General features: G+C 40.5%; 1 protein-coding gene across 5 annotated transcripts in view; it reads left to right on the forward strand.

Moving 5' to 3' along the window:
- LOC125640344 (contactin-4) overlaps positions 1-21668 on the forward strand; it is a 646262-nt gene that overhangs the window by 49608 nt on the left and 574986 nt on the right. The window lies entirely within an intron of this gene.

Genomic DNA, 21668 nt, shown 5'->3' on the forward strand with positions numbered 1-21668 from the left:
GAGGAGACTCCACAGATAGTTTTGCTAGAGTTGGAGACAGGTGACAGGGAGTCAGAGAAAGGTCATTCCTAGTGTGGTCATCTGTTGAGGAAACCAAACAGACTCAGCTATTTTTTGAGATAATGTTTTAAAAACAAGATTCTAATTCAGCTTTAGGCTATTAACCTCTGGCTGAAGGGATATGGGGTGGAGGTCTGGGAGTCAATCATTTTTGTTTTTAATGCTTATAATAAAATATTTGTGAAACAGGGAAGATGTATCATGACCACTGGAAATGGAGTAGAGGGGACCATGTTCCCTGGAGGGACTGTTATTGACAGGATACCAGGAAAACAGGATCATGGGGGAGTTAGGCTGGGAGCAACTCAGCCACATGGACAGAGCAGTCTGTCGGGTTTAATGAAGTTCCACTTATTTAGCTTAATCTGCATTCAGCATCACTCTTTGTGAATGAAACACACATGTGCTTGTTTCAGATTATGTCAGTTTCAAGGATGCAAGGCTGATGTGAATAAACAGCTATGCCTGCTAAATTCCTTTATTAGTTCTCTTTTAGCATGTGGGAGAGGTAGCGGGAACTAGAATTGACCTGAAGAAGAGCAGCAAAGTTAGGACTGTTATCTTCTGATATGGCCCTCACCACTGTAATATTGGAGTGTCTTACAGTCCTATCCTGACAACAACTCTATAATGGGAACTGCTTTCCCAATTTACAAATGGGGAATTGAGTCTTGGGGAGGATTAAGCAACTTGCTGATGATGGCACAAGAAATTTGTGATTGAACCAAGAATTGACCTGTCTCCTGAGTTCCAGACCAGTGACATATCCCCTATAACACCCATCCTGCCCTATTGATATTGGAGCACATATAACTTACATAAAGAATGAGTGTGAATATAACACATAGTCTCACTGGAAATGGGGGACTTCCAACTTCTCTGTGAACCCTTGCTGAAAGACCATGAATATCTTGAGATATGAAACATTAAAATTGTGACTTGAAGTAATGGAAAGCTAAAGGTTTTAAGAGTTTTATGAAAGTTTTTTTTATGGCTTCATCTTAGCTCTCTACAGATGATTACGTATGGTAACCAAGGCACCAAGAAGAGAGAACCAAAAAAGTGTCTAAAAATTCCTGAAATAGTTTTTCTGGCATGTACAGAATGCACAAAGGCAAGGAATGATGTACAGGTTTTATCCCCAAATCATGTTTTATAAAACCTTAGTAGTACACGTTTTAAAACATTGTTTATCAGGACAAGCATTCAAAAGTTAGGCACAGGGCAACCTTAATTCTGGCATTTCCTACCTGGCTGGATTGTGATCAGTACAGCTGGTATTTGTGGAGTGCTGTGAGTTTGGAGCATGCCAGTGCAAAGGGATGTTGGAGATTTTAGTAGTAAGCGTCTGACAACAGGTGGCTCTCAGAGGCTTATGACTTCTGGGTGGAGTTTGATGGAAAAAACAAAAGATATCTCTTTGACACCAAGATGGAGGTGTTGCAGCTCTTCAAAAAAATGGTTGGGAGAAAGCTTTAATGTTCACAAACCCTATCTTTTCTCTAAGCACCTTCTCAGAAAAGCCTCGACCACTTTTAGTGAAACTTGCCAAAACCAGTCAGCCAGCGGCAGAGCGGAAACATGGGAATTTTAGCCTGAATGGTTAAAGTTTAGCAAAATTATAAGCAACTGAAAACAGGAGTTTAGAATGGAAAGTGACTTAATACACATTTTGTCTTTTGCGTGTTGAACTCATATACAGCAGGATCTGTGCACAGAAACTACAAGCTCAATCCATGCATGTGAAAGGTATTATCCCACTATCTATTTACCTGAGCTATCTCTTCTCCGTTACTTTCCAGTATTGCATGAATCCTCCTGAAGGAACAGTATGACTGAAGTTGTAATCTCATAACATGAGGTTTCTGATTAGTGGCAGAATTGCATTGAGCAATAAATCCCAAATGCTGTCTCATAGGGAGTAAGATTTATTGTACATCAGTTGCTAATGACATTCTCCCTTGCTTTGGAAATTTTCATGAGGCCTTCACTGTCGCTTTGTGCACTATCAATTTTATTATCATTCAGGATGAGTCTTATTTCCTTGCTTGCTTCCAGTGCACTGTTAAAGGAGACTGAACTTAGGAAAAATAAAAAGTATTCAGATAGAACTATATTAAATATTAGCTCAGAGTGAAAATTAATGTAATATTTGACTGATGGTTAGAATGAGTGTTTACTGTTTTCCAAATACAGCATATGAACTCTTTTAGTCATGATAACTTTTGCAAAGTATTATTATCCCTCTGGCCCAAGCTTTGCCCAATATTTGGGGCCTTCCCTGTTTCCTTTAAGAGGAGAAATTAATGACATGAGCTTGGTGCAACTGGTGTGGTGGGCTTTTTCTTTTTTTCCCAGTTCTGTTTTTGTGTTTGCAAAGAGTATACACACAGTCATGTTTCCCTGAACAAAGTAGAAACTAACAGCAGGCAGTTTCCTTGCTCAGAAATCCAAGTCTGCCTTTCCAGCCACTACTGTGGCCAAAAAATCTGTGTCTCTGCTTCTTTCCAGAGCCATGCTCATGACTGCTTCCCTCAGTTTCTATTGGCTTTCTTCATGCTTTCTGCCTCTCACAAACATAGCTGCAATCAAGCCCCTGTGTTCACTGGAACTAAGAGTAATGGGGGTGCTATCACAGCCCCTGACTTGAAGTGGTTTCCGTTATACACAAGGTTTACAGTTTCAATGGCTCCCAGCATCCCCACTATAAATATTGTTCTAGCACCTCTGTTTACAATCAGTCCTAGGGAAATCTTTCAGGGTATGTCTACACTGACATTAGACATTCATTGCTGGTCTGGATCAGCTGACTTTTTGGCTCTCAGGGCTCAGGTTTTATTTTGGTGTAGACATTTAGGCTAAAGCTGAAGCATGAGCTTTGGGGCCCTCCCACCTCACAGGGTCCTAGATTCTGGACTCCAGCCCAGGCCTGACTGTCTACACTGCAACTAAACAGCCTCTTAGCCTAAGACCTGTCTGACCTGTGCCATATGGCTTGGGCTCACATGAATTTTTAATGTGAATGTAGCCATACCCTCAGCTTAACTCTGTTCACACTTGGCTATGTAGCCTAGTGCCCTAGGCAATACCATTTTCTTGTTTTTGGTTATCGCTAGAGAAAGAAGCATTTAATTGCTCCTTCCATTTAGCTTGAAAAGAGAGGTTAGCACACTAACCAGCTTTAGGCAGGTCTGTGACTGATGGCAGCCATTTACACCTTCCAGCATTACAATCTATAACAGTGTTTGTATTGTGCTCTCAAAGTTGGCAGACAGCACAATTCTAGTAATGCAAAACCAAGACAAGACATTTCCCCCCCTGGGATTACGTTCTGTGTCTTTAATTGGAGCTCTCTAGTTGCTGGTTGTTTCACATATATATATTGAATCGGGCATCACAGGTTCCACATGGAGTGGACAGAGCAGAGAAACTGCACTTCCCAAATACCCTGTAGGAAATGAGAAAATCCACTGAGCTAGGAGTCAAGATATGAGTTCCAATCTCATGTCTACTAACCGCTGTTTACATTACTGTACACTTCATAGCTCTTACTGAGCTAGGCCATATACCCTTGTCTTAGATGGTAGTCCAGTATTGTCTGCCATTTTACAACAAGCCAACTGAGAAATTGCACAGTCATTCCAAGTGGAACTGGGAATATAACTCAATACCCAATGTGGAAAACGAAAGTGTTATCCTCTTATCCTTTCAGAATCAATGTGCCAATTTATGTGCCTGGCTGGTGCTCTAGCCCCTGGACCATGATCCTCTGTCAGAGCCAGAAATAGAAACTAGAATTCTTGATCCTCAATGTTCTATTCTCTAGTAAGTGTTGTGTAAGCCACTGGCAAACTGTGGTATATCACCTTTAGTGTCTGGTCCATATAGAGGAAAAAAACACTCTTTTTGATCAAATGATAGATGTTATCCTGTATTTTTTTTAAAAAAAAGTTTAGATAATTAACCTCCTTTGAAATAGGCTTCACAATTTTAAAAAAAATTGTAATATGTCAATTATGGGATGTCATGTAACAGAATCCAGGCATTCCATGTTTAATTTGTCATATTTGAATTACTTATATCGCACATTGGTAGGTTTGGATGGTTGGCATGCTTCCCATACACACATGCAGCTCCCAGTGACATATATGGAAATTGACCCTGGGTACCAGAGACAGAATTTGACTCCAATCATAATCTTTGAACAAATAATATTTTTGGGTGATATAAATTAAAAATCCAAAAATGAAGTTAAATTGGTAACTTGGCCCCTATAATATTGAACACAAAAGGTAGTTCAGAAAATAATTCATTAGAGGGTGACTTTCTTAAGTCTTTCCAAAGTTTTGAAGTATTTGGTCCCAAGTTTTGCCTTGGCCTGTTAGAGAGATGAGCGATGGCGTTGAAATTTGGAGTTGCATCTGAATTTTGTCAGAAAGCAGAGTTATAGGGAAACAGCATTTTGATGGAGGTTTATCTGCAGGACAAATGTGATACTTAAGTTGAAATTTGTAGGGCTGTTTTCACCACGTGCATATGAAAAGCAGTCTGATCATTTCAGGCATTGTTGTCAAGGTGCCCACATTTTTTTTAAATTATGCAGATTACCAAAGACACAGGTTTTTTTTTGTTTTCTGTCATTTCATGGCTGTTCCAATATTAGAGCCAAAGGCCCCGTGGGCTAAGTTCAACCCAGAGGACAGCTTTTGTTCAGAGCACAGAAATTAGCATGGAAGCTGAATCACTCTTGCACTCCAAGGGGAAAGTCTGAGCCCGTAGGTCATACATCTCGTGGCCAAGAGATGTGGAAATGCTTCCACAAAACGTGTAAGTGCTGTAATTAGCCTACAGCATGAAAAGGTCTTTCATTGATCGTATTAACCCATAGTTCTTAGGGGCATTAATAAAGGAAAGAAACTACTGAAAGCAATAAATGTTACTGCCTTTATGGATTGCTGGAGTCTATTGTCCTATTTTTTGTTTGTTTGTTTAGGAGCTGCTACAGTAGGTTCATACAAACTGTTACTTAAAAAAACAAAAGGGTCCTCTATCTAGAACCATGGAGGCTTATCCGAAACAAACAAATCAGACCCAAAGATCGACTCTGCAGCTCTGATTTTCACCAGGGTCTCAACTTAGCCATAGATTTTTCTTTCTGTAATTATAGACCTGGAATTACCTGCAGGTGCAATTCCATGAGGGCATTTTAGAGCACACAGGCTTGATTTGTTTGTGCAATAATACTATGGGTCAGATTGCAGTAAAAATCAACTAGCTCTCTCAATGTCGTGAAACATAACATCTCACATCTGCTGTCTGGTGTATGAGGATGCTTCCAGAAATGGAGTAGAGGCATGGAGATTTTGGTGTGAACTAAAAGGTGTTTGTTTCACCCAAAGCCAAAAACTGCCACCGAAGGACTGTACTCCTTTAATGACTTCCTTTAATATCAAGTGAGTCAAATGAAAGAACGTTTGCCTAAAGGAAGCATTAAATAAAGTTGAGCTATAAACTAGAGGGTTGCACATTTAGGCACTGACCTTTATTTTTCTCCAAGGATGCTCCGCCTCTTTCCCCAAGGCTCATGCCTGCTGCTCTCCACCCTCCACAAAGCGCCTTTTTAGACACCAAACAGCTGATCAGTGGTTAAGTCCCTCGCCCACACTCACTTCTTATACATTGATGGGAGGGACACTTATTTATTTATTAATATATTTATTGGAGTGAACTTTTCAAATTTTGTAATATTCGATGATGATTTTACACGTCTATGTCCCGTGACCCAGATATATGAGCTTGCAAAATTATTTGGTAAATTGGTGTAGAAAGCAAACTGTTCTTTGTTTTGTGGAAGAGAAGGCAGGTGTGTGGTTGAATGTGAGTGATCTGAGATTGCAGCTCCTACTTTGTAGCTTTGAAGCATAGCTGAGAACAAATTCCAGAAGTCTTAAGAAGTAAAGAAACAGTATTTAAAAACAAAACAAAACAACTCTAGACAAATTGAGAGAGATATGGAGCTGTTGTGCCAGGCAGGCCAGAATGTGGGTGTGTATCCATCTGATCTTCTTATCACAGAAAAGTGAGAGAGCCATGCTAAAATCTGTTACCAAGCTAGTCATTAGTGACAGTAGAACCTTGATAAAATGTTTAACTAGCATTAAATATTCAAGGCCTTCATTCAGAGTAATCAATGGACTGGGTGGATGAATATATTAGCTGGCAAAGAACCACAAAATCATCACTTCAAATAAGCAGAAGTTGAATTCTAAAGAAATGCAAAGTGGATGATACAGTGATGTCAATAATTACTACAGACGCTGTCATAAAACATAGATTGTTTAGGCATTCTCCTGAGTTCTTGACATCCGGTGTCCTGTTATACTGATCTTACTAAGAATCAAAATCAAATACACACACGTAGTCATGATCAGGAAAACGCTAAAAGATTCTTAACCACTTTTTTCCCTTAAAAACAAATTTGAAAATCAGAAAATTGTAGATGTTAGAAGTGGAAAAGATCTGATGGCCATCTAGCCAATTACCCTGCTATTTCAAGATTTTTGCCTGCTGTATATCGTTCTTTCTGATGTGTTTTCCAAAGAAGATGTACTGACTTGCCATGAAAAATCTTCTTTGCATTGCATCTTTGTCTTAGTATATGTTTCTTGGGCAAAAGATGTAGAAATACAACAGTTTGGAAATAGAAATACAGAATCACGAGAAACCCGCATTTGTTCATGAAAAGCTGTAGACATTTTGGACTTTTGGAAGTTGTGGATTTTTTTCCCTCCTTTAACCACCAGTGGGTTGGCTGGAATTTTTCTTGCAGGAGGAAACAGGGCACTTCAGAGAATCGGTCAGCATTGTTCTTTCTTTGGCCAGAGGAGGCATTCTCTCTCCCCTTCCTTATAGGCCGGCCATGTTATGGAGATGACAATGACTGTTTTGATGCTCTAGAGAGTGAAAGACTAGGATCGAGAACTGAACACTGATCCTCCTAGAGAGCAGAGCTCTACCACTTGCCACCAGGTTAGCTGCTACTTATTAGACATCTCATTAAAAATAAAGAAGAAAAAAATACATCAGCCGATTAAAATGGTAGTGTATGAATTCTGGCTGTTCACTGAGGACTGGCTACCATCTGATGCAACCCATAACCCTCTGTTTCTCAGAGAACCCATGAGTATTGGAAGATGCTGCTAAAGTGACAAGAAAAAGTTAAAACAAGCAAAGCAGAACTAACTTAATCAGCAACAAATCTCCATTTTTACCATCGGAGTCCGGCACACTGTTAAATAATCTTTTATGCCAAGTGACTGGGTTGATGTACTGTATGCAAATAAGTCAAGAATCACTTACTCAGCAGTTCAGAGATTAGTGTGTCACTTAGAGGAAATACAAAATGATGTAATGCATTTAATTGCATTTAAAGTAGAAAGGAGATTAACCTAATTTGTTCTAATCCAGACTGTATTCTTTAGCAATCATTCATTTTTACTGACAGATATACTTTAACCTGTTTGCACCCACACAGCAAAATGTTTCCCTAAGAACAGTTTTTCAGGTTCATGCCTCTCTCTCTAATTTTCAGTATATTGGTGTGTATTGAGCTTAGCTCAATGGAGAGTGAAAGCCCACTGTAAACAATAAAGGAGTTAAAAGTTCAAGATTATGTGGCTAATATCTTCAGTTTATGAATCAGCCTGTAAATCATGTCTACATTTCTTTTGACACTTTCTAAAGATGATTTTATTTGTCAACATGCAGTCAAGCAGCTCAATGTTCATTTCATTTGTGAAGCAAATGACATTGAGAAAATTTCATTTTAAAACCTGAAAATCAATAGAGATTTATAATACAGTTCTCAAGCTGATGATGTGTGTTCTACTACCTTTAAAAAAAAAAACATTTTCAACTATCGCATTTTCACGTTTAAGGAGTAACAAACCATCAGATCTTTGTTTTGTCAGCATTTTTCTTCGAAGTTAAACAGATGAACGCTGGGAGAGCTACTGTGGCTATTGGACTTGGAGTCCTCTTTCCATGAGACAGATTGCACTTAGAGTGCTTTTACCGAATGTTTTAGATGAACAAGAAATGTGCTTATGACAAATACATACAGGATTTATATTTCACTGCTGAAATCATATCTCTTCAGTTTAGTTGTCATCATCAATCTATTGTGTTAATGACTATGTATGAATTCAGGGGTAGGAGGAAAGCCAGGGATTCAAATATCTGAGAAAAGTGTTCGTAATTTATCAGCTACAGCTGGTAGGTGAGTAAAACACGGTATTCCTTTTAGGCAAGATGATTGCTTGCTGTGTGCACCTGCACAGGGGAGTTAACCATGTCATTGTTCCCCTTTGGTGGCTCGAAGGGCAAGGGTTAGGCAATGTTGTAGGTAATCAGGTAAGGGTAAAAAGAAAAGGAGGACTTGTGGCACCTTAGAAACTAACCAATTTATTTGAGCATGAGCTTTCGTGAGCTACAGCTCACTTCATCGGATGCATACTGTGGAAAGCGTAGAAGATCTTTTTACATACACACAAAGCATGAAAAAATACCTCCTCCCACCCCACTCTCCTGCTGGTAATAGCTTATCTAAAGTGTGTAAGGAGAGTGATCACTTAGGTAAGCTATTACCAGCAGGAGAGTGGGGTGGGAGGAGGTATTTTTTCATGCTTTGTGTGTATGTAAAAAGATCTTCTACACTTTCCACAGTATGCATCCGATGAAGTGAGCTGTAGCTCACGAAAGCTCATGCTCAAATAAATTGGTTAGTCTCTAAGGTGCCACAAGTACTCCTTTTCTTTTTGCGAATACAGACTAACACGGCTGTTCCTCTGAAACCAGGTAAGGGTAGGGGCTGAGTGGAGCTGTCCAAGTAGCACAGCTGAGGCAGCACCAAGAGGAAGTTATCTCCTACTGCTCGGTAACAGTAACAGATGGCTTTCTCCTGGAGCAAGAAGGCAACCAGGAAACAAATAGTGACTGCATCAAAATTCATGCCTTGGTCTGCTCTGGGGGCAGGGTGGCTACATGACTCACTTTATTCAGGGTGGGTAAAAAATATCACAATCTAGCCGTTTATTAGGGAAATAATTGACAAACCAATGGTTATAAAAATGAGTCACTTACTGCCATAAATCAACTCTCCTGAATCTAAGAAAAGAAAAATATAAGCCAGTGGATGCATACTGTGGATTAGAAGGCAAAAAATCACTAACGAATAGAGCTGAATTAAATCTTTTGGAAGAATGGCTTATTCCTCCCAAAATGCAGTTTAGAGTCAACTGAAACAAATTTGCCAAATTGTTCTACCAATTTCTTGAATTTCACAAGGGAACTTAAATACCAGTCACAAAAGGAGATGGAGGTAGCACTGGCAGCCCCTTTATGCCCAATACCCACTGGTTAAGGCGCTCACTTGGAAGGCGGGAGATCCACGTTTTAATCCCACTGAGTCGCAATTCCTATCTAGTGCATCTCGTGAGACTGTGGAGCTGTATTCCACCCCTGCACAGAACAAAGGCTCTAAGTGTTGCATACACTTTGTGAACTTGTTGGCATTTGTCTCATAACTTATTTATCTTTATTATGTTTGTTTTTTATAAATAAAGTGAAACAAACACACACAACCTGTTCCAGGCTTCCTTCATGGAACTGAAAACTACAGTTCTTAAAGCTTTTATGAGAAGGATGTATAGGGTCAAATTCTTGGCCTTGCTTTGGCCCATTTGCTTAAACAACACAATGGGGACTTAAAGTAATTGTGTCGAAAGGGGTTAGCTAGAAGGAGTGTCTTCAAGCTAGTTATTCCTGCTCTGTTCAATCTAGGGATTCATCAGGTTCCTCTCACATGCCAGAAACTAAATCAGCCCCGGCATCAGTTGTATCCCACCCATAGGTACAGAGGGCTATTCCAGCACCCTTGACAATTCAGTCCCTATAGCCGAGTGACATCAGCATAGTAAAGATACAACAAATTGCTGGGGCAATGATTTTTATAACTTAACGTCTGTAACAATAGCATTAACAATCTAGTATGTAAGTAGCCATGACAGTACACATACTAGTATAATCCCTAACAGTGCATGTTGTATGTGATAATCTGAACTGCTGGATTCAAGACTTCAGAAATGCCAGGGGTGCTGTAGTCTGAGCCCCTCCCACAGCCCTAAGAAACTTTCTCTACTCATCCCATCACTCACAATCCATGTATGAGCAACTCCCTCAGTCAGGGAGTCAGTCAGTGCCACTCTTAAGTTGGCCAAAGAATTGGTCTCTCTCCCTGGGCCAGAGCCTACTGCATTCACAGCATAACAATGGGCAAAAAGATTATATAAATTTTCTGATGCCGATTACCTCTAACTAAGTACTTTACAGTGAGAAATCACAAAAGAAGAGGGATAAAGAAGGATAAGCTAGTGAATATGGTGCCTGCCAAAGACCTGGGTTCAATTCCTTGCTCTACCACAGACTTCTGATATGAACTGAGGTAATTCTCTTCCTTTCTCTGTGCCTCAGTTCCTCATCTGTATAATGGGGGAAATAGCTGTTCTCTACCTCACAGGGGTGGTATGAGGATAAATGCAGTAAAGACTGGGGATTGGATGGTGACTGGGGACACACAAGTGCCTGAGATGTGAATGTGCATCTTTTGTGGTATGGCTTCCTGTTGTTGAAAAACTGCAATCTGAATAATGTCAATATAAACACAAATTGCAATCTACCAGAACTGAGCAGATGCAGAGTGCAGCGTAAAGATTTCTATTGCCAACTGATAACATCAAATGGTCTTTAGGCTGTCATCAGTAGCTCCCAGTAACTAGCCACCAAAAAGCTGCCTTCACCTGAAAAATAGATTTTATTTTTTGTGCAATTAAGCAGGGGTTCTGTGAAATGAAGCGGTGTCTTCCGTTTAATTTTTCCTCCTGAAGTAATTGTTCCTTTGGAGCCTGTGTTACTCTTTTATATAAAATAAGAATCACTTAAAAATGAATCTTTTTCGTTTCTTGGAAGAGACAACTGAGAGAACAAAATTTACAGCTGGTGACTGGGGAGCCACGTTAAAGAACTGTCATTCCCTTTAGCTTTTGGAACAATGTTATATCTGCATTCTGCAGCTCCTTGCAGTGATTTTGAGAGAAAGGCATACAGAAAATTCTGAGCAGCTTAAGAATTCCAGGATGTGTTTCGCGCATTATATAGTGGCATCTAGGAGAGTGTTATGTTTTTTTCATGGTAATTTCATAGTTATTAATTCCAGTGTGTTCGCCACCTGGGTATGAAGTGAGTGTTCGAGCTGATTAGAAGCTATGACTGATATTTATTCTAAAGCAAAATTGCTTGGGGGTTGCTGGTTGTTAGTGGTAATGCATTAGGTTTTCAAGTGTGGAAATCTGCGTTCAGTGTGGATTGTGAGGATACAATCTCAAATATGTGTCTACGGCCACGTCTACACTAGCCACCGGATTGGCGGGTAGTGATCGATCTATCAGGGATCGATTTATCGCATCTAATGTAGACGCAATAAATTGATCCCCGATCGCTCTGCCGTCGACTCCAGAACTCCACTTGGGCGAGAGTCGGAAGCAGAGTGGATGGGGGAGCGGCGGCCGTCAATCCCACGCTGCGAGGATGCGAAGTGATACTAAGTCGATCTAAGATATGTCGATTTCACCTATGCTATTCTCGTAGCTGAAGTTGCGTATCTTAGATCAACCCCCTCCCGCCCCCCCCACCCTAGGGTAGACCAGAGCACTATACTGTTTGGGTTAGAGCGGGTGAAATATTTGCAGTGAAATTAAAGCACTATAAACTTGCCCCTCTTCCCAGTTTTCGAGTTGCCGTTTCCATGTAAATGGCGTGCTTTGCATGAAATCATCCATAGAAGCAATGCTTCTGTTTTGAAGCTGAAAGTTCTTCGGCTTTGACTATTTCACACTGCTAATAATCTATTGGTAACACACAGGCCATCATGACGGGAAGAATGACTAGTTCCCTTCTCTTGCTCCACCTTGTATTTTGTGGCCTAGCTACAATGGCAAATGTAATAAGAAGACAGTGTGTGGTGGCAGTTTTTGTCCGTTCATTGCCTCAGCTTGTTTGTGAGGGGGAGTTCCTTGAGCAAAGGGAATGTGGCTATGATACAGATAAAACATGCAGGTAGCTGAACAGAAAACTGTGTAAAATACACAAAGGTCAATGGAATGCCTGAGAACTTACATGCTTGAAAGTGTCTATTGTTGTGTTTATAGACAGACACATACAAACACAGGTACATTAAAACATGTAGGTTCTAAGGTTTTCCTCTGACCTCTGTGTATTGTTTCATAAATAATATGAAATTAACAGTTAAATCCAGGAAGAGAGTGAGGAAAAAGATTTAAAAAAAGAATAGGAGAACGGCGGGAAAAAGGAGAAATGTGTTGCGGTTCAAATACAAGACAGGACAAGCTTTAAGCAAGCAAGCAGGCTGGTCTGCCGACAGGCTGCTCATGCCTGTCAGCTTTTCCACCCTCTCCTTTATTTCTCTCTCTTCCCCCGCGCATTACATACTCCAACAGATAAAAGGAATACACTGGCTTTGTATAATATTCTTATTTACCAATTTCTATCTATCAAGTTAAGGAAGTATGGGCTGGATGAATGCACTATAAGGTGGGTAGAAAGCTGGCTAGATTGTCGGGCTCAACGGGTAGTGATCAATGGCTCCGTGTCTAGTTGGCAGCCGGTATCAAGTGGAGTGCCCCAAGGGTCGGTCCTGGGGCCGGTTTTGTTCAATATCTTCATAAATGATCTGGAGGATGGTGTGGATTGCACTCTCAGCAAATTTGCGGATGATACTAAACTGGGAGGAGTGGTAGATACACTGGAGGGGAGGGATAGGATACAGAAGGACCTAGACAAATTGGAGGATTGGGCCAAAAGAAATCTGATGAGGTTCAATAAGGATAAGTGCAGGGTCCTGCACTTAGGACGGAAGAACCCAATGCACCGCTACAGACTAGGGACCGAATGGCTAGGCAGCAGTTCTGCGGAAAAGGACCTAGGGGTGACAGTGGACGAGAAGCTGGATATGAGTCAGCAGTGTGCCCTTGTTGCCAAGAAGGCCAATGGCATTTTGGGATGTATAAGTAGGGGCATAGCGAGCAGATCGAGGGACGTGATCGTTCCCCTCTATTCGACATTGGTGAGGCCTCATCTGGAGTACTGTGTCCAGTTTTGGGCCCCACACTACAAGAAGGATGTGGATAAATTGGAGAGAGTCCAGCGAAGGGCAACAAAAATGATTAGGGGTCTAGAACACATGACTTATGAGGAGAGGCTGAGGGAGCTGGGATTGTTTAGCCTGCAGAAGAGAAGAATGAGGGGGGATTTGATAGCTGCTTTCATCTACCTGAAAGGGGGTTCCAAAGAGGATGGCTCTAGACTGTTCTCAATGGTAGCAGATGACAGAACGAGGAGTAATGGTCTCAAGTTGCAGTGGGGGAGGTTTAGATTGGATATTAGGAAAAACTTTTTCACTAAGAGGGTGGTGAAACACTGGAATGCGTTACCTAGGGAGGTGGTAGAATCTCCTTCCTTAGAGGTTTTTAAGGTCAGGCTTGACAAAGCCCTGGCTGGGATGGTTTAACTGGGAATTGGTCCTGCTTCGAGCAGGGGGTTGGACTAGATGACCTTCAGGGGTCCCTTCCAACCCTGATATTCTATGATTCTATGATTCTATCTACCGCATTCCTTGCTCTCGGGCCTTGAGCCCAGTCCTGGGAGGCTTCCCACGGTTCATGTCATCTGGGCGAGATTCCAAGGTTCTTGCCCTTGAGAGGAGCCGTGTGTGCACTGCTCCTACACAACACTCCGGGTGTGCCCTGAATGTTGCCAAGTGCATGAACCTTGCATGAATGCTACAGAAATGGACAGAGACCACTCAAGACAATCTGCTGCGCTAGGCAAAATTTCAGGGTGCTGCCCCCCTTTTATTGAGATTCTGAACTGCATCAGAATTTCTGTGGGGGCACAGTGAGCCTTTTTGATGATTTGGTGGTTATGGTGGAAGTGGCCCCGGGGAAGAGGCGCCTTGCAGCACCAACTTGCAGCACCACTCCCTCACCTGCCTGGCTAGGTAGCCCAACCACCGCTGCCTGGCTAGCCAGAATCTGCCTCACTAGGCAATTACTTAATTTGCCTAAAGCTAGAGCAGCTCCTGGGAATAGGTATTTAAGGAATTATAACACTTTGATCTAATAATTTTTCCTTCATGTAAATGTTTTCATTTCCAAGTATATCCTTGAAACTTAAAAAATTATTCTGGGCTCAAATCTGTCACCTTGAAAAATATCTCATTAAATGGACTGCGTTATGGCCAAATGCTTTTTTCTTGGCAATGAGCAAAATCACAATGCTCAGGAGTGAACCTCATCCCACTTTAACAAGCTCCTTCTAAGGAGCAAGTGGACCTATATGCTTTTCATCTCCTTCTAAAGCAACAATATGGCCTGGAATGGTGAGGGAGGATAATGACCCTAAGCCCAGAACAGACGGGTTTGAGAGGAAGATGGGTAATAGAGGATGACATGCCTGTATCCACAGCAGCATCATCCTGTGTTGGAGGGAGGCCAAGAAGGAGCCTCAATCTTCTATGGAAATCTCCCTGAGACACATTTCACCTCTTTCACCCGTTGCTCATATTAACTAATAAGTAATGAGATCAGGCAGTTAAAGACTGCTGCTATAGGAGAACGAAGAAGTGGGGCCAGTCTTAGGGTGTGGGCAATCAAGGCAATTGTTCTGGGCACCCATCTCCGACACCATCAACTCAGCATCTGCGGGGAGGGAAGGGAACATGTTGATCAGTCACTCAACCAGTCCACCTTAGCTAGGCTGCTTGGGGAAAGGGCGATTCAGATAAAGTTTTCCATCCTGGGCAGCAAGCAACCTAGGGCCAGAGTTAAGTTTGTGTGATGTTTTCTAATTCCATTAGCTTTTGTATCTGATGTAGTGTTTTGTCATTCATCTCTTCTCCTCTCTGCTAAATGTAAATTTATGGTTGCACCTGGCCAGCGAGTTATCTGTTTGTCAGGCAGTCGTTCATCTTTGCCCTCTAGGGTTGTGCTATGGAGAAGTGTATCTGTGGCAGAAACGAAATAAACATGACACCAATTAATGAAACAATAAGAGGATTTCAACTGTTAATAGTTGAACATATACACCACAAAAAGTTTGTGAAACATATTCCTCAACAATGTGTATCTAGAGTGAAATGAGAAGTTCCTTGAGGGTGTTTTTATTTTTTTAAGTTTAAGTACTCGTTAATGAAGTGTTCATATAAAGGAAAATTAGTTGCAGGAACACTAGAAAAATTCAGGACCCATATGAATGCAAGACCTCAGCTCTCATCATTCAGAGCTACTTCAAAAGATTTTGTGGTTATTTTGGAACTTATTTGTGTTTTAAAGGGCACAAGCTTAGGGGAGATTTTTAAAGACACAAAGGGAACTTGGGCTTTCAGCTCACATTGACTTTCAACATCAATGTCTCTTTAGGCGATCTGTGTACCTTAGGGTGAAATGCTGGCAGATTCCTGTGAACCCAAGATTATTTGAATACACAAGAATCTACACTTCAAATTCCAATAATGAATATCTGCACCTCTGGTTATAGCAACTCGTTCACATAGCCATATTGGATCTGGCTCTGACAAACACTCCTATGCTCTGGAATAATTTTCTTCTGACTGTGATGTAGTTGTACAATTTAAAGTTTCCATTGGCACAAGTGTGAGTTGCCCTTGGCTTTACCACCAGTGAGTAATGCATTCATTCTAAATTCATGCCGATGGAAACTTTAGACCATGTACCATGCAATAATTTTGCCCTCTTTTTTCATATAAAGATAAGCAAATAAAGAATATCCTTTCAAAAGTTATTCTGAGGTCACAAAACTCTCTTAAGGAGTACCAGTTTATATGTGGATCCTAAGGAATGAAAGCTAATTCTCACTTGTATACTTTGATTCTAGTGTAAGTGTTGAACAATGAACATAGAATAGTGACACTGTTATTGCCTGAATCCCAGGAGAAATCCTTCTAAGAAATGTTTCAGGCTGCTACTGCAGATCAGTTTCAGAAGTATCCCAAAACCATGAAATGAGGAGTGGACTAAGATCACTCTAGACTAAACTGATTTATGTGAAACCAAAAGGAAGTCTTAAGTAAACCAAGAGCAAAACCAAGTGCACAGTAGAAAATATAACTACAAAACGAAAACATGTAATGTCTGGGAATCAAAAGGTGTAAAAGATAGAACATCAGAACTGATTTGTGAGCTTAATCTGGCAGTTTTTATGCAGGAAAATTCTCATCCAAATCCAGGCTTGGCTGTCCCTTATAGGACATTACTTGAAATACAAGCTGTCATTTAGCATGTCGGTAAATATACAAATCTTGCAGAATCTAGCCGAAGAAGGCAACGAGATTTGCAGTTTGTTTCGATTAATTTTAAATCATTTTTAGATAAAATCTTAAATATAAGTTTGCCCATGCACTAAAGTACTCCCATAACTTGCCATTTTATTCAACCCTTAGGGTAGATTGATTTAAATCAAAGCAATTTTAATTATGATTAAAATCAGTGTTTACTGCTTCCTGATTTAAATCACGTTTTTTTCGTTTGTACTTTTTAGTTATTTTCCTAAAGAAAGGTTGATTCTGACTGGTGGCTAACAATCAAAACATATTGATTTGTGACTAAATATAGCCTTTACACATTTGGTGCTTCCTTTTGTAAACCAGGAGGATATATTTATTTATATTTACATTTATTTAAGCAGTTTTATAACTTGTTACATTTATTCAGATTCTTAATGTTCACATTTTTATTATGTTAGAAAATGCTGAATGATGTATTTGTTTACTAGATTAATTATTTACTTCTGATGTGTCTATTTGGTTGGAAATGCAGATCCAATTAAAATGCACAAAAACATTTATTTTTAGAACTAGTATTAAATAATTACCTAAAATGTCTTGGATACATAAGAAAAAAGTTTATTAAAGTTTTGCATTTAAAACTGATTTATCAGAGAAAGGAAGTATTATTTGTGGTTAGTGCAATGAATTGATTGTTTCTGGTAACCATGTCCTGAAGTTTTTAGAACTAGTAGAGCTCATTCTCTCACACCTAGTTTTTAGTTCATAGATTAGAAGAGCGAAATAAATTTTCCTGCTTTTGTCTCCCTTGGTTTCTTAACTTTGAATGAACTAGGATGTCACCACAGACTATTACTGAAAAAATGCTTAATTTCCCATTTTTAGCATATAATTATAAAATCAATTGTAATATAAATATTGTACTTACATTGCAGTGTATAGTTTATAGAGCAGTATAAACATGTCATTGTCTGTGTGGAATTTAAGTTTGTATTGACTTCACTAGTGCTTTTTATGTAGCCTGTTGTAAAACTAGGCAAATATCTAGATGAGTTGATGTATCCCCTAAAAGACCTCTGTGTGCCCCCAGGGCTATGTGTACCACTGGTTGAGAACCACTGATCTAGATTTAAGACAATGTAAGCAAGATCAGAATTTCCCCCTCTTGGGTATGGGGAATATTTAGAATTGTACTCAAGCCATGAATTCTAAAAGAAATTTATTTTTAACTGCAGATTCTTTAAATAAATGACAGTCACAGTGAATAAATTGTACCATATACATGATTTCTTTCACCTTTAGTTATATGCATTCTTCTCAATGTCAAGGGATAGATTCCAAGATGTTCTATAGCTACATAGCTCCATTGACTTCAGTGGAGTTATGCTGACTCAAACACTGGCTGAGAAACTCTCAGTCAGTCCTCAAGAAAAAGTCTAAATGCATGTGCTTTGGTAAATATTTGTAAAATGTGCCCATTACATTTCAATAGAGAGTAGCAATGTATAATTCTCCCACATGAAATTACAGCCAGCAAAATTGTTTAATAATCTAGGAATTTAGAGCTTGATCTTTTTTCCAATGAATTAAATGGAAGAGTTCTACCAGAGACTTCAATAGAAGCAGGAATGGGCACACATTCTGGGCACTATATTGTTGAAAGATATAAAATTCCTTATTTCTTTCCCCTTCAGTATTACGTCATGACATTAAGTAATGCAACGAATGATACATACCAGCCTCTATGTACCAAACTTTCATTTTACAAAATAAACAAGCAACATTTTCCATATTCAAAGCAAAAATAGCAGACTTGGTTTGAAACTCAGTGCGGCACAGTGCATAATGTGAAGGTGGTGATATCGGTAGCTCCAACTCCATTGATATCAATGGACTTATACTAGGGCTGAATTTGGCCAATGACTCTTAGTTTTCGGCTATCTTGAAGAGTCAGAGTTGACAGTAAAAAGGGGTCTGCACTTATTTCTAAAGAAATACCCACCCAAATGTTGCGTAAACATTCTTTTTCATATGACAATTTGATAAGCAACATTAAAGGTTAACATCCAAGTTTGCAATCCACTCTGTGGCTTTTAATGAAACAGAATGAATCAAGGCTATTTCTCTGGAGAAGGCAGCAGTTCACTAGATGTTCCATGGTTTGGATGTCTTCTCCACATGTGCATACTACCCTGTTCTTCATTTGTGTAGTAAGTAATTGCAGCACCCATGTGAGGTTCAAATGCAGGTTGCTGTGATCCATATTGTATGTGGCATGGTGAAACCAGGTGGTGGACTGTAGGATCTGTAATCAAGTCTTGATTCTTGACATCACTGTTTTCTCACAGCTTCTGACACTTGTCTTTTGGTGACAGTCCCAAAGCAATGAGAATTAGCTGTTAACCAGAAGTAGGTTCCTGGACTTAAGGTGGCATCTCAGGGTTTCTTTGAGATCTTCATAAATGGGCAAGACTGAGTTCATTATCACAGAGATGTGTTCTCATATTATTGCTGCTTCTCTTTGGAGGGATGGTGGTAAGATATGCATGAGGACAGGAAACCAGACTGTGACTTCAGCAGTCTGACAATTCTCATAGCAGTGTTCAGTTGCACATCGACAAATTTCATATGTTTGCTACCTGTCCATCCTGGCATGCAGTATTCAGCTGTTGAGAAGATGAAGGCCAAAAGTGGCTGTCCACAAGGTGTGAGCTCTGCTTCCCAACTGATCCTGGCTAGTTTGTGGATTACATTGTTCCTTTATCTTGGCAGTCGTCCTCATCAGATGCTGTCAGTATGTAAGGCTATGATCCAGAATCACTCAGCTATTTCAGGAAGTCCTTGTGCCTGAGTGTAATGTTGAGGAAGATGACATTCAGGCACCTCTTTGCATGTTGGTTGCTCTGGTAGAAAATTGAGACACTGGGGGGTGGGGGTGGGGGGAGTTTAGGGTTCAGATCAGAGCTGCCATGACCAATAGTACTCCAGTTTTTTGTAGGTCTTCTGTGAAGATGTGTTCCACTTGGGTGAAAATGCTCGCTTGAATCCTCCATGTATCCAAATTTCCGTAACTGGGTCAATGATGTGTCACTGATATAAATATTAAAAAGCAATGCTGAAAACATGGATCCCTGTGGGAGCCCATTGTTCTGTAGTTGAGGTCTGCTGTTCTGTTCCATTAATTATGTGTGAAACTTGCTGTTGGTGGCATGACTGTCAGTAGGTGCAGCGTTGTTCTGCAACACTGTTTTCAACACTTTTTTTTTTTTAGAAGCAGGCACTGAAGTTATACAAAAGCTGACTTTTATTAAGCAACTGATATTTGCATGTCCCAGGGCTGGGTGCTATACTAAGTATATTAGAAACGTATTCTAAATCCTTATATTGAAATTGTTTCTGCATCTTCTACTTTCTACTTTTCAAAATGGCTTCCATATTTTCAAATGTTCAAACTCACCGCATGTGGTGCCTCCTCCAGGTGATTCTGGGGATTAGCTCTTGCCAGGCACTGCCCTCCTCTGGTGGTGTCTCTACCCATCTCTTTCACCCTGCTCACGTTCCTGTTTGTGGCTTGGCCCTCCGGCCAGGTCACTAAAGTTCGCCCCTTCTGGGGAATTCAAAATCCTTCCATACCAGCTGTCTGGCTAGTGTCTCCAAAGTTCTGTGACACTTTCCAATGGCTGGTTGGATTACGCAGCCCCGCCCTCTACACTGGGTTCCATCCCGAGGACCCTATAACAAGCAGCCAAGGTCTATACAATCCTACTCCTTACTGTTGTTTCCCTGGGCTTCTTCCTACCTATCTGGCTTCCCCCTCTTCCTGGGTTTGCCAGCTCAAACTCCCTCTCCCCAGGGAGTGAGTATAGATATTTCATAAAGCTCCCTGCTGCCTGCAGCTCATGCACTTTATACAAGCCCCTCCTGTTCCTGCCCATTTCCAGTTCTTGCCCTTTTCTCTGTCTCCTTCTTCAGGTGCAACCTGGGCAGTTAATTGGCCTGCCTAGCCACTTTAACCCCTCCTGGCCTTGTGTGGGGTGGGCACTCCATCACATTTACCCTAAACCAAAATTTGAGCAGATGGTCATTTGGGTTAACTGGCTACCTGCAGAGTTAGAACTTCCTGGGACCCGCATGGGCTGCAAGGTAGTGATCTGACACCCAAACTTTAGGGTGTTGGGCCTACCCATTGGGCCTACCCATTTTGGTGAGCTATAAGCTATGAGCTGTGATCTTGAGGAACTGTAAGTTCTATCCATGCAAGCAGTGGAAGTCTGCCAGTTTTGGCAGACTGAGAACGTTCGTGCAGCAAAGGAAGCTGGGTTTTACTGGGAGGACTTGGCAGGCTATAAGAGTGTGTTCAGTCGACAGTTAAGTCCAAAGCTTAAGTTCAAACAAGTAGAATTCTTGAACGTGAATGTAAGCTACTGAGTGCAGTGAGTGGTAGGTCTGAGAGTCATATGCCACCGCCGAGAGCTGTTCAAGAGAGAATTAACTCAAGTGGAAGGGAACTGTGAATCACAGGGTGGAAAAATCCAGTGGAGTACTTGGCCTAACCTACTTTTTAACTCCCTTCGTTACTTTGTTCAATTAACCCTTCGGTTTTCAAATTGTTCTTCTTTTTTTTTTTTTTAAATTTTAACTTTCATAATCCAAGAACATAGATGTATTAGGAGAAATGCAGGAAGAGAGAGGTTAGTTTTTGGAATAGGGAAGGGGATGACTGCATTCAATTGTTTATGCTTGACTATTGTCATCACTGTATATATTTATTTGGTGCGTATGACAACTTACATGTACACTTTCACAGAACACTTTTTGCAGATTGGGTAACTTTGCTGCCCATCATACCTTTGTAAACTTATTTTCCAGCATTTCAGTTTCATATGGTATTTTCTCTAAAAACAGAAAAGCTATTTGGTACCAAATCCTGAAGTCTGTACTCAGTCCTGACTCAAGGCAAATTACTATTGACAACGAAAAGTTTAGCCCTGAGTAAAAATTAAGGACATAGGGATCTGGCCCTTGTAATACTTTATGTCTCAGCTGCATAGAGAGACATTTGGGTACCTGCATGCAATAAGTCCTGTATGGTATAGTCTCATCCTCCTTCATTAGCAGCACAGCACAAGTGTGTTCATTTAATTGTCCACTTGTCGTCTTATCTTCTGGTACA

The sequence above is a fragment of the Caretta caretta genome, chromosome 7, assembly GCF_965140235.1.
Source record: "Caretta caretta isolate rCarCar2 chromosome 7, rCarCar1.hap1, whole genome shotgun sequence".
NCBI lineage: Eukaryota > Metazoa > Chordata > Testudines > Cheloniidae > Caretta > Caretta caretta.